Source organism: Cynoglossus semilaevis, chromosome 5 (genome assembly GCF_000523025.1).
Source record: "Cynoglossus semilaevis isolate Cse_v1.0 chromosome 5, Cse_v1.0, whole genome shotgun sequence".
NCBI classification, from domain to species: Eukaryota; Metazoa; Chordata; class Actinopteri; order Pleuronectiformes; family Cynoglossidae; genus Cynoglossus; species Cynoglossus semilaevis.
In genome coordinates this window covers 11,869,334-11,881,863 of record NC_024311.1, presented here as the reverse complement: position 1 = coordinate 11,881,863, position 12,530 = coordinate 11,869,334, and the positions used below count along the sequence as shown (strand labels likewise).

At 38.7% G+C, this 12,530-nt stretch overlaps 1 long non-coding RNA gene across 2 annotated transcripts in view; it reads left to right on the top strand.

Annotated features, from left to right (window-relative positions):
* Positions 1-1,784, top strand: part of LOC107988582 (uncharacterized) — a 4,031-nt gene extending 2,247 nt beyond the window's left edge. Inside the window, exon 4 of one of the 2 annotated variants that reach the window (XR_001760067.2) lies at positions 1,493-1,784. This is a non-coding gene — a long non-coding RNA (uncharacterized LOC107988582). Of the gene's footprint in view, positions 1-1,489 lie in introns of both variants that reach the window. The other variant, XR_003049657.1, reaches the window with a different exon arrangement.
* The last annotated feature ends 10,746 nt before the right edge of the window (positions 1,785-12,530 follow it).

Sequence of the window (12,530 nt, the reverse complement as noted above, 5' to 3'; positions counted from 1 at the left end):
GACGACCTCTTCATTCAGTCGCTTGGAGTACGGCCTGAAGCTGTTCTCACTCTGGGGGGTGGGGGGGCAAAAAAACAAAACCTGACAAGGTTTGTTAGAAAACATTGAATGTGTATTTAATCCTGTTTTTGTAAATGTGAACAAGACTGAAAATCACAAACGATAACATGTGGAAATGTATTATTTATTCATGTTTCTGTTTATTATATTTTCTGTTTATCTGTTTATATTTCGTAAAGATATATGTACATTCTGATGCATATACATTTTTTTAATTAGTTTAAAATGTTGTTGATAAATCTCTGACATTTGAGTAATGCTAACAGTTTTTACATCAACATTTAAAGGGGAAATACTTTTTTAAAAGGCCTTTGAAGTACTTTTCAGAGTAGTTGAAAATTTGCGATTAATTCAGGATTATTTATGATTAATTGTTCAGATATGATGGGGAAAATTCTCACTTAAAAAGTCAGTGGTGCATGAAAAGCAGACTGTAGTCAAATGAAAGTGATTTAAAAACATCTGCAAATGCTTTTATCATTTTCCACGCCATCTATTGGGAAAACATGGGTATTGCAGAAGTATAATGATATAAATAAATTATATAATTTGGAAACATTTGGCGGACCGGATTAAAAAGCTGAGCGGGCTGCATTCGGTCCCCGGGCCTTAGTTTGCCCATGCCTGCTCTGAACCAATAAGATTAAAGATGTTTTTAGAGTAAAACAATCTTGTCTTCTACTTATAGCCTGGCTGACAGGGTCACTCCATTCTTCCTGTAATATATCATATATCTGACATATATGTACAGTCAGTACAGAAGGAAACGTGTTCAACAAACGGTGGTGAAAGTGCCGTCAGTAGTGGTCGTTGTAAATATCGACCACAGATACAGGAGGTTCGATGAGTGCAGATCAGAGGAGGTCGGACGAACCTCATTTTCCAAATGCATCACAGAGAAGAAGAATGCAACAAAAACCACAACGTCAAGAACCAAACCAGCACAACTTCTGTTTTCAATTTGTTATTGTCTGCACATGAAAAGTTCCTCTTCACAAAACTTGCATTAACTGAGAAGACCACCAGGGGGAAAAAACACACAGAAAGACAGAGCACAACTTTAGCACAGCTTTGGCTTCTCTTCTTCAGGCGTTCTTAATGTTTTCCATATTGAGAGACTCGAAATGGAAGCAGGAAGTGCTGTCACTCCGCTTTGCTTTCCAAACTTCCAGAATGAGGTTTTGGCTCTGTTGGATGCCAGTGTGGTAGATTCCAGTGCGGTACAGAGCCTGCTCAGGTTTCTGTGACTGGGGGGAGAGAGAGAGAGAGAGGGAGAGAGAGAGAGAGGCTCCAGGAGTCTCCGCCCTCTGCTGATCGGCACCGTTCTCCCCTCGGCCTCAGTCTGTTCAGCTCATTTCAGCCCAGATGAAAGTGTCTGTCTGACCTAGCTGACCCACATTCACTCTGCCTTTTTTTGCTCGTGTTGAAGCAGAAACCAGTCTGTACGGACCTGAAGATGGGACCGAGTGGAGCTGAAGGCACAAACAAACGCGGGCGAACAGAAAACGCAGACGTGATGCAGAGATACGCGTGTCTGTGTGTCGTTAGCAGACAGTGAGAGGCTGCTCTCCATGTTGAAAACCACACAGACTCAGTGTAAAGAATGAGCCTTTGGCTACGACCTAATAAAACTGACAGAGTTCTGTTCCTCGGTTCCACCAACAGAACAGTCAGACTTGGAGAGAAAGTCATTTATTTTATTATTTGTCTTTTACTATTTGGTGGTTTTCAGGGTGACTGAAGGGATGGGGGGGGGGGGGGGGGGGGGGAATGAGGGTGGAGTTCACTGTAGAACTTTACCAAAGACTCTGCTCAATTTATTTGTGTATGTATTTGTATGTATTTGCATATGTATGCACACTATATGTGTATACAAATCGTTAGCGGTTTTTGGGGTGGAGTTCACTGTAGAACTTTACCAAAGACTCTGCTCAATTTCTTTGTGTATGTATTTGCATATGTATGCACACTATATGTGTATACAAAGCGGTTTTTCCTCCGATCATAAAAGTAACAATGACTCAATGCCTGCGTTTTGCCAAATATACTGGAATCGTTTGCTATGTATTTGCATATGTATGCACACTATGTGTTTGTGTTTGTGTATGTATGAGGGATATCCGATAATATCGGCTGACCGTTATTATTGGCCCGATATTAGCATAATCATGTCATATCTGTAATCGTTATCGGTTTTCCCTCCGATCATAAAGTTATCGGACATGCCTAGTATGTATGCATATATATGTATGTATGTACATGTATGTGTACATATGCATGTTTATGGACATTTATATGTATGCGTATATATTTATATATGTATGTATAAGTATGTATGTGTATGCATATATATGTATATGTATGCATGTATTTGTTTATATTTTTACGTAATGCGTGTTTGTTTTACATTTATCATTGTCTTTTTTTTCATTTTTTTTGCTATTTCTAGAAGCATCTAGAAGAAGAACTAGAAGTATTCTCATACTCGTATACTTACATGGAAAGTAGTTAAATCACACCTCGAATTTGTGGCGAGAAACTTGAGTTAAACATCAATTTTCTGTTCTTTTCTTTGTGCATTCATTTGAACCTGACTCTGCAGAGCAGACGTTCATTAGAGAACCTCAGATTGTTGGGAACGTTTGAAGAGATTCTTTCAACTCAACTTTTTTTTCCCCCCCTCCTTTTTTTCGTCTTTTTCTCTTCTTCACACACAAAGACATCATTCCTGGTATCAAAGTGTCTGACTGAGCCGTGGCTGTTGGTTGACGACACAGAGCCTCATTGTCTGAGCTCGTCAGAAGAACCGGTCCAAAGTATACAGTGGTTTTTCATCTGGGCCTTTGTCTCCGAGTGAGGTGTTAAAAACAGGAATAAAAGGCTGAAACTGAGAGGTTTTGATCTTTACTTTACAACAGTTGGTGTTTGAAGTTGGCGAGCTAACGTTCAGCTCGTTAAGTTGATGCTTAGACACAAAAACCTCAACACGAGCAGAGGCTTTGAAAAGATGAGTTTGGAGGTTAGAGGAATGTTTTATTTCTCCTTCTGTTTGTCATCATCATCATCTTCTTCATCATCATCTACAGCACTACAGCAGCTGTTGTGAAAGAATTCTGAGCACACTAAGCTGTTCAAGGTTCAATCCCACAATTGAACAGTCTGGTCTAATCCGTTCCTCAACAGCACTCGTGTCTCGATCCACTCACAGACCAATGAATTCATTCCAGCTCTACAGCAATACATTATTAACCTCCACCCCATCTAAACATCAAAAACATAGCTATAAACAAATATATTTATATTACAAAATAATAATACTTAAGAAAACGTTTTATATCATTATTACTACCGGTATTTTTTTTAATGGTACACTGGTTTATTACTACCGGTATTTTTTTTAATGGAACATACATTTTATACCAAACTACATTGAACGCTGGATAAAACTAAACCTGATCAATACTAATTAATTAACTACAGATATATTTAGTGAGTATAACTAAAATAATACAGTTACATTGAACGCTGGATAAAACTAAACCTAAATAAAATAAAACTAAAATCCTTTGACTGGGTTTGAGACTTATACTCGGGTGCGACTTATTAAAATATATAATTTCACATGGTTGTTGTTTTCACACTGACAGCCGCTAGAGGGCACTCTAGCTGGCTGGTGCGACTTATAGTCTGGAAAATATGGTACACGCTCCAGATTATGTACTTTCATGTACTTTATTTTGTACTCCATGTTCATCATGTACTTGATGTACTTGGTGTATTTCTCTGACATTCCTGTGATACCACTCTGGTCTCTAACTCTCAGGACCAGACCGGATCCAAACTCCCAGGAAGCCGTGGAGATAAAGATAACTCAGTTCCTGGCCTGTCATATCTCCTCTGAACAGCAGGTGTCCTTATTGATAAGTTCACTACTTCCTGGCTGTTGTGGATCTCTCCTACAGACTCGGAGGTCCACAATGAAGTATATTCAGGTAATATGACTAAATATATTTTTAACATTTTCAATATCGGTTATATACCACAAAATCTTTCAAAAATTTATTTAAAAAAAAATTAAGTATCTATCATGTTTGTGCATAAAATGAAACCCTAAGGGTTAAATATGAATGTTGGGTTTTGTGTGGATTTCTCCCATTTGATTCAAGTGTTTTTATTGGATTCAGCAGTTTTATTTGTGATATCGGACGTTTTACTCGAGCAGATGATGAAGATATTTTTCCTTCTGTGATCCAATCAAAGGTGCCGCTCCTTTGTTCGTTCCACGAACATTGATGAAGTTTGTTTTTTTTCCCAAGGGTTTTGAATAAAGCCGTCCGTCAAAGTGAGCAGGAGGTGAGAAAACTATGTCAGCCTGTCATTGTACTGCCGCTGCAGGTACTAGCCTGAGCCCTAAAGGCAACGTTAGCTTGACTACTGCTGTTCATAAGATTGTTGGAGGAGTTGTCAACACATGCCCTGCAGTGCTGCAGTTGGCCTTCACAGCTGGGTTCAAATCGGAATCCCTCCTCCCTCTCTGCCCCCTTTTTTCTATCTTTCATTGCTCAATGTTTTGTGCGGTGTTCTGGAAAGGCCTGAAAGTCAAACCATCTAAACTATAAACAATACAAATATATATTGTATTAAGCACATGAAGCCAACATGAAGTTATGAACATATAACACATATGTAACCAGGTATATATTGGAAAATGTATTTCATTACACATGTGTATATACTATATGTATGTATGTATGCATATATATTTTTATATATTAACATATATTTAAATATATAAATATAAAATATATATATTGGAAAATGTATTTACAGTTCACATGTGTATATACTATATGTATGTATGTATGCATATATATGTTAATATATTAACATATATTTAAATATGTTTGTGTTTATGTATATGTGTGTATATATGCATGAATATATATAGAGAGAGACATATATATACAGTAAATACATATATACATATAGATAGACAGAAAGATATCTGTAGATGGAGATACTGCAATACCTACAGTATATAGTACAGTAGATACTATAGAAAGAGGTTAATTGTGAAGAAGGTCAGACAGTTTTAGTCTCATATCTCCTCTGCAGTATGAATGAACTGGATGCAGTACAAATGTACACTGAGATATTTATCACATTTTTGTGTTCACTTTTGTTTTTATAATTTGTTTTCATCTGAGTTTGTGGGTTTAATCTTTAAATAAATGCTCTAATTGCAGTGAATTTGCTGGGAAAACATTACAATTAAGTAAAGTCTGACACAGTACAGTGTTTAAATAATAATTTCAAATATTTGGTTTTGGTTTTTTTTATTTGGTTTCCACGTGTGATGTGGTGTTGTGTGTGTTTGGAAGAGCACGACACAAGCGAAGACTGTGGAGAAACTAACGGTGTGTTTTCATAACCTGATTATAACCTTGGAACAAGACAGACAGAAAACCTGCGACTCCTCCCGAGCATCTGTGTGCAGTAAGTTTGTTTTTGCTGCCATCTTGTGGTAAACATGGAGTACCTCGGGCTATCATTTTGGTGCGCGAGATTCAATTACCAAGTCAATTACTTTTTCTTGACTAAATAACAAATCGAAACAACAAAGTTTGTTTGTTTTCTTACGAACGAAGCCAATGGAATTATTTTATTTTATTTTTATTACCTGTAGCACAAAAGCCATTTGAGTGAAAACCGAAAATATCAAAATGACTCAAAATGACAGTCAGTTCAAAATTGACAGGATTGTTGGAGGACGTGAAGCTACGACCAGAGGTTTAGCTACGTGGACACAGAGCGTTAATGGTGAGGAGCTGAGAAACTACAAAATCACGGAGATCTATAACTACTTTGATAGCAACAAGGTGGCGCCACTATTATTATAGATACAAAATTACTACGTGTATTTGAAAGCAGAGGTAGATATTAGCCGAAGTGCTAGCCACCGTTAGCTTATCACCTGGGTTAGACTTCAACCGTAAGTTAAACCAAAATCAACAGCTTTCTATTCTTCTCCACTGCTTTTCATTCATAGTTTACAGCTTGACAGCTGTGTCTGTTCCTTATCTATAATCTATGTCAAACTCAAGGCATTCATTCATAGTTTACAGCTTGACAGCTGATTATAGATCAAACTAGATTATAGTTTGATCTATAATCTATGTCAAACTTAAGGCATAGGGGCCGAATGCGGCCCGCCAAGTCAGTTTGTATGGCCTGCCGGAGCTTAAAAAGCATTTAATAAAGTCCATGCAGCAGAGTTTCATAACCTGATAAATTTAACTTTGTTTTTATTAACAGGGCAATGGACAATATTTGTAATAATCAATTACATGAATATTTTTTTAAATGTTATGGAGTAGTTACATCTATACAGTCCTCCATTTACAACAGGCCTTTAAGGAGAACTGTATTTCTGATGTGGCCCCCTGGTGAAAATGAGTTTTTACACCGCTGGTCTATGGAACTGTCACGTCGTCACATGTTGTAGTTGGATTTTTCTATTATTTCTTTGTTTGTGAACTTGTATATTATCTTTTCTTGCTTTCAGTGCTACCTCTGCTAAAGACGTAAACACCAAATTGCAGGATGGAAATGGAGATGATCATTACGATTGTGAGTCTCTCATTTTCATATCTGTCGTAATGACAGAGCTCTCATTTCTAGACCACATTAAGACGCTCACATTGATCTCTTTGTTTGTTTCTCTACGTAATGATCAGATGCAGATTTTGTTTTTTTAAAGGCCTGTGGAATTTGATAACAACTCCAGCGACAAAAGGCTCGCTCTCACATATATTGTTCGAGTGTGGCAACACAATGGTCGCCCAGGGACATTATTTGCATATTGTCAAGGGGCCTGTGTGAATAGGGCTTATGAGAATGAGAAATGATATCAGCCACAAAGAGAAGCAATGGTCTGTGACTGAATGCCTGATCTTCTATGTCTGTGTTATTTCAGACTGAGGGCTTTTGTTGTCATAAAAATGCAAATGGAAGACTGGTATGCAGAAATATAATGTGCGATTATCTCTTCAAAGAGGAATTTTACGGGTTTGAATCCTCTTTGCTGTTGTGTATGGTGTGGTGTGCAGTAGACTGGATCAAACAAAACTCTGAGTTGGGTAATACTACGAGTACTGTTGTTTATACACTGCACTGTAGAGCATGGAATACTCAGATGTCATCACCCTCCGTCCGTCGGTCCGTCCGTCGGTCCGTCCGACCATCTATCTATGTCTTATTTTATTAGCTACCGATCTATGAATGATCGATCTATTCACCGTGTCTTTTTTTTAACTCTTTCTATCTCTCCTTTCACCACTCTTTCAAAAAGAGCAAATCTGTAATGCAGCAGCTATCAACACTAGGTGGCAGACTTTACCTTTCCTTTTTTCCCCCGATGCACGGCGCGCTTATAGTTTATAAATTCTTTCTTCAAAGATTATTCTCAAAGAGGAGACAAATAACTACTGGTTGTCAAAATGTCTGCAGATGTTGTTGTTGTGATTGACAACCTGATTAAACGTGTACACAGTGAGAGCAGAACAGCCGGTGGGATGACAGTGAACTGCCTGCTGTAGAGCTCTGTCGGCCACGCAGATGTTACTTATATTTGTAGAAAATAAGGGAAGACCTTAAACACTCTTGACGATGCTTTATTACACCTGAAGAAGAAGCTAACCGTTAGCTTGAAGCATTCTCTACAGCTAGAAAATAACAACGTAAACATTTAAGGTTTTGGGAAAACTTATCCCTAACACTTAGCCCTTAGCCTATCCTAAACCCAAACCCTAACTCTAACCTACCCCTCACCCTATCCTTACCCTGACCATTAATCTCTCCCAGTCGCTACGCTAACTCTTACCTCAACCAACCCATAGACCTTAACCATATTAACCCTTTCAGTCTAACTCAAATCTAACCCTTACTTTTAATCTTAACCCTAAGTGTCATCGTTTAAATACATTTAATTTAATTTTATCATAACGATTACTAACTCAACCCTGACCAAGGCAATAAATCTAAACTTTTCTTTTGTCCCAATAGAGTTGCACACGTATGCAGTGGGAAAAGACCAACATGCTCTGTGCATGGATCAACCTGGATCAGGTGGGAATGTCTGGATTCGGGCCTTATGTCAGAATGCACACACACACACACACACACACACACACACACAATAATGTAGAGTGTCTCCATTTTAGGAATCCACACCCTGTCCTCATGTGATTTTAACCTAAAGTAAATCACATCTATTGTTTTGACTTGAATTGAAATATTTAAGTCGGTCGAAACATGCTGTTCACACACATAGAAACACACCAGAGCTACTGTAGATATGTCGTTAAACTGTCAACATCAAAGTGAAGTGACATTGCAAACAATATTTATTATGTATATAATTAATGCAGACAGACAGACAGACAGTTGTATAGGCCAGAAATGTAAGATATTTGGCAAGGGGTACAAGGACGGCGGCACCTCAGAACTTCTTATTTAATTAAGAACGCTGTTAATAATGTTATAAAACCAGTCAGTAACCAGGGCAAGAAAACAACCGTAATGAATCGCCCAAGATGTCATAACGTTAGCAAAAGAAAAAACAATCTCTAAATCGAGCTCTAACCAAAAGATACGTATGAGTGCTATATAAAATATAGGGTGTAAAAAATAACAAAAAAAAAAAAATATATATTTATCACCCATAAGATTAATTGTTAGAAACAAAAAAATATAAAAATATATTTATCACCCATAAAATTAATTGTTAATAGATGAATTAATAGTAAAAAAAAATCATCTCATTATTAGGCTACAAAAGAACCTTTTAGCCTATGTGTTTATTTACTGTTTATTTCATTCTGTTCAATACCTGCCCACAGCCACTGGGAAATGCGCTGACTAAGGACTAACAGTCGACTCCAGTGTTGCTGTTCTCGTTGCTGTCGTCAGGATCTAAGCGCCCTCGTCAATGTGGGCAGGATTTTAACACAACAAAAAGCAACCTTCAGCTCTTGGTCTCCCTGTAATGAAATCTCCGTAAACTGATCCAGAGTCGGCGGGCCGCTGACTCACCCTCCGGAGAGGTTTTTGGGTGAGTTTACACAACAGTAACATGTTGTTCTGTTGCCACAACAGTGGTGAAGATTTGTCACGACGGCCAACCTCGTAAATCAATCTGATGGAACAGGCTGTGTGAAGTGATAGAAAATGCTCTCGATGCTCCTTCGACGAAGTGCCTTGACCCAAGTGAATAACCTCAACTTAATATCCTGTCTGTTATCAATGAGATTAGCCGCGCTAACAACAGGAAATGAGCTCTCTCGAGGATTGACCAACAGTCGTTTACAGTGACCCGTGACTCACTGATAAGTCATGGGAGTCATGAGTGTATGTGACAAGCATTTAGAATCACTCATGTTAGTAACAGGCGGGTGAGGGCCCGGGGGGGAGGGGTGGGGGTGGCGCTGAGGATGTTGTTTCTCATGGCGAGTCACAGTAAAAGTGCTGATACTCTGGAGGTGAGAATTATGGTCGACATGACCTTATAAGGAAACCAGGTGTATGTGGACCCCAGGGCTAGCTCAACCCAAATTGGCACGAGATTAATCCGCCGCCTCCCCCCCCCACACACACACAAACACACACACTCATACAATTGAATATGACTGGCCGTGCCCGTCCAGCAGATGGCACTCTAGGCAACTGCCTATATCGCCAATGCAAAGAGCCGGGCTTGGCAAATTAAAAACTGACATTATTTTCTATAATGTTTATGTTTTTAGTTTAATTTATTTAAAAAAATTACACTTTAAATTCCAAATATTAAAAACAAATCAGCGTTCACAGAAATTAAAGGGTAAATATGCAAAATTGATTTAGAGGTTACATGTTGTCCTCATGTCTTCCCCAGTGGGACGGAGCATGAAGTGACTCATTAACAATTAAAGGTAAAGGCACATAAATGTGTGTAAAATCATCAACATAAAATATTAGAAATAGTCTTTGTATGAACGCAGCATTTAATATTTGCCCTATAAAAATGTGTTGCGGTGATCTGTCCGAACACAAAGTAAAAGAGGAAACGGAGACATGTGACACCAAGGAAGTAAACATCAACAGTAGTATGACACTTCTTCATGTTGCGTATCACTTGCTGACTTGATATTTTTTGTGCAAACTAACACTTTCTAACAGCCACTGACAATCAGACGTGAACGCCGAGGAAAAACTCAGTTCACGTCTGGACACTTTTTTTTTCTCAACTGACAATAATTTGTCACCAGAGAAAAAGTATCAAAAGTTTTCCTTAAACAGAATTTGTCCCACAGCTAATCCATTATCCATGATGGTAAATATAACATTAGTGACTCACGCTGGGACTCGGTGCCAGGTCTCCCAGGCTCAGGCCTGTCGCTGGTGTGGGAGGCACACACGGCATTCAAGGCCTTAATTATTGCTTCCAGGCCTTTGATACGTACTTGAAAACCAGCTCTACTTTCAGTGTGGTTTGCATTAATGTAGACTGTAGGATTTTGCTGAGCGACAGCTCGTTAAATTGAGAGGAAAAAGTATCGTTCTCCCTGTCATTCGTAGCGGAGAGAAATTGCGCAACAGCCTGAATTTTCAAAGGATTTGTCACCGTTGACACACGGGCCAACGACTGCTTCCTCTGCTCAAGTGGATTAGCTTATGGAAACAATGGTTACCTCATACACATCTCCCTCTGTATATGCCTGTGTGTGTGTGTGTGTGTGTGTGTGTGTGTGATTATAACACTCACTCTAGCAGTGAGAGGAGGCGCTGTCAGAGCTGTTGAACGATTGATGACTTTTTCAAGGAGAAATCACACGGTTGTGTTTTCGGGCCAAGTAGTTCAGTGAAAACACTTTTATACAAATCTGATCTTCATTCACACACACAGCTGAACAATTCAAGTCAGACACACGCAAAGACTCAGGAGCTCTCCTACGGGGTTCTCAAGTGGGGGTGTGCAAACCCCTGGGAGACCACGATTATTTTGAAAAAAAATTGATTAAATTCAGGTTGAGATTAGATTAGATTTTATTATTTTTACATTAATACCAAAAAAGCAGATTTATAGTTTTTCAAAGAAGAAAAAAGGTTTTACATACATACACCTGGAAAGTTTTTGTTTTTTTTTGCTCAACACACCGGTATTCGAACTATCAGTCCCCGACCACAGGCCCGATCCTTTCACCACTACACCACAGGTTTTATTTTCACATATGAAAGTAGACAGAAAGGTGCGATGGTTTTAGAAGTAAAATAGAAAAGAAGAAGAAGAAGTACTTTATAGGCACTAACCCATTGTACTCACATGCAGTAGTACTGTAAATTGATACTTGCTTTTATTATGTGCGTTATTACATTTCAGTCATGATACCATGTTGACATGTGCTCAGAAAGTCTGCCTTTACTTAGACTAACACAATAATTTGGTTTTCTCTAATAAAATAAAAATGATTGGCTCTGACAGACGAGCCACCAATAGAAATCTGGTGCAATAATTAAATTCATATGGAATTACTGAGCTACTTCCTGTCTCCTGCCTTGGCAACCAGATGGCGACACAAATTTCTTAGACACAGTTGTTCGTAAATTTGTATTTTTTTAAATGTTCTTTGGCGGATTTCCTTTTTTCCTTTTCTTATTTATTTTCATTCACAGTTGGGAACATGTGGAAAAGTTTGAATGAAATTCCTCTCATTAGGGGAAAAAAAGAAAAGTCTGACCTGCCGAATAATGTGAGGGACACATTTGACCCCATGCAATTCGTAAGGGCCGAATGAAAACGGGTACTGCTGCAGTAGGGGGCAGAGGTGGACCGTATCTACTGGCTCTTTTACGCTGCGTTTGTTTTTTGTTCATTTTGCTAGCTGAGGGGTTTCAATTTAGCAGGATTGTGTACAAAACATCGTTCAGAAAAAGATAGTAAATAAATCGGAAATAACAAAAGTTACACATTCTTTCTGTACGGCCTGGTACCAACTGACCCATGGACCAGTACTGGTCCACGGCCCATAAGTTGGGGACCACTGCTTTAGTTTTAGCAGTAGATAACAACAGTCAAAAATCATTGCACTTGGTTAATAACAAAATAACCCAAAAAGAGTGACTCTGATTAAAAACTGAAAAGTTCATTTATTTCCCCCCTGGTTTATCTATGAGCATATCAGATCTCAGGGTCCACATGGACACCAGCTGATATTAGACCCCCGTCCCCCACCCCGTCCCCCATCAGACTCATGTCCACTGAGGTTAAAGCCAGTGCAATGTCATTACCATCCATCGGATTGTACGTGAGGTCACTGCCTATTCAGTCTTGATGACGTGCCTTTTGTGTTCAGTAATTCTTCTCACAGAACCCCCCCCCAGATCTCTCTCTCTCTCTCTCTCTCTCTCCCTCTAAATCCTGTCCACCCCCTAAC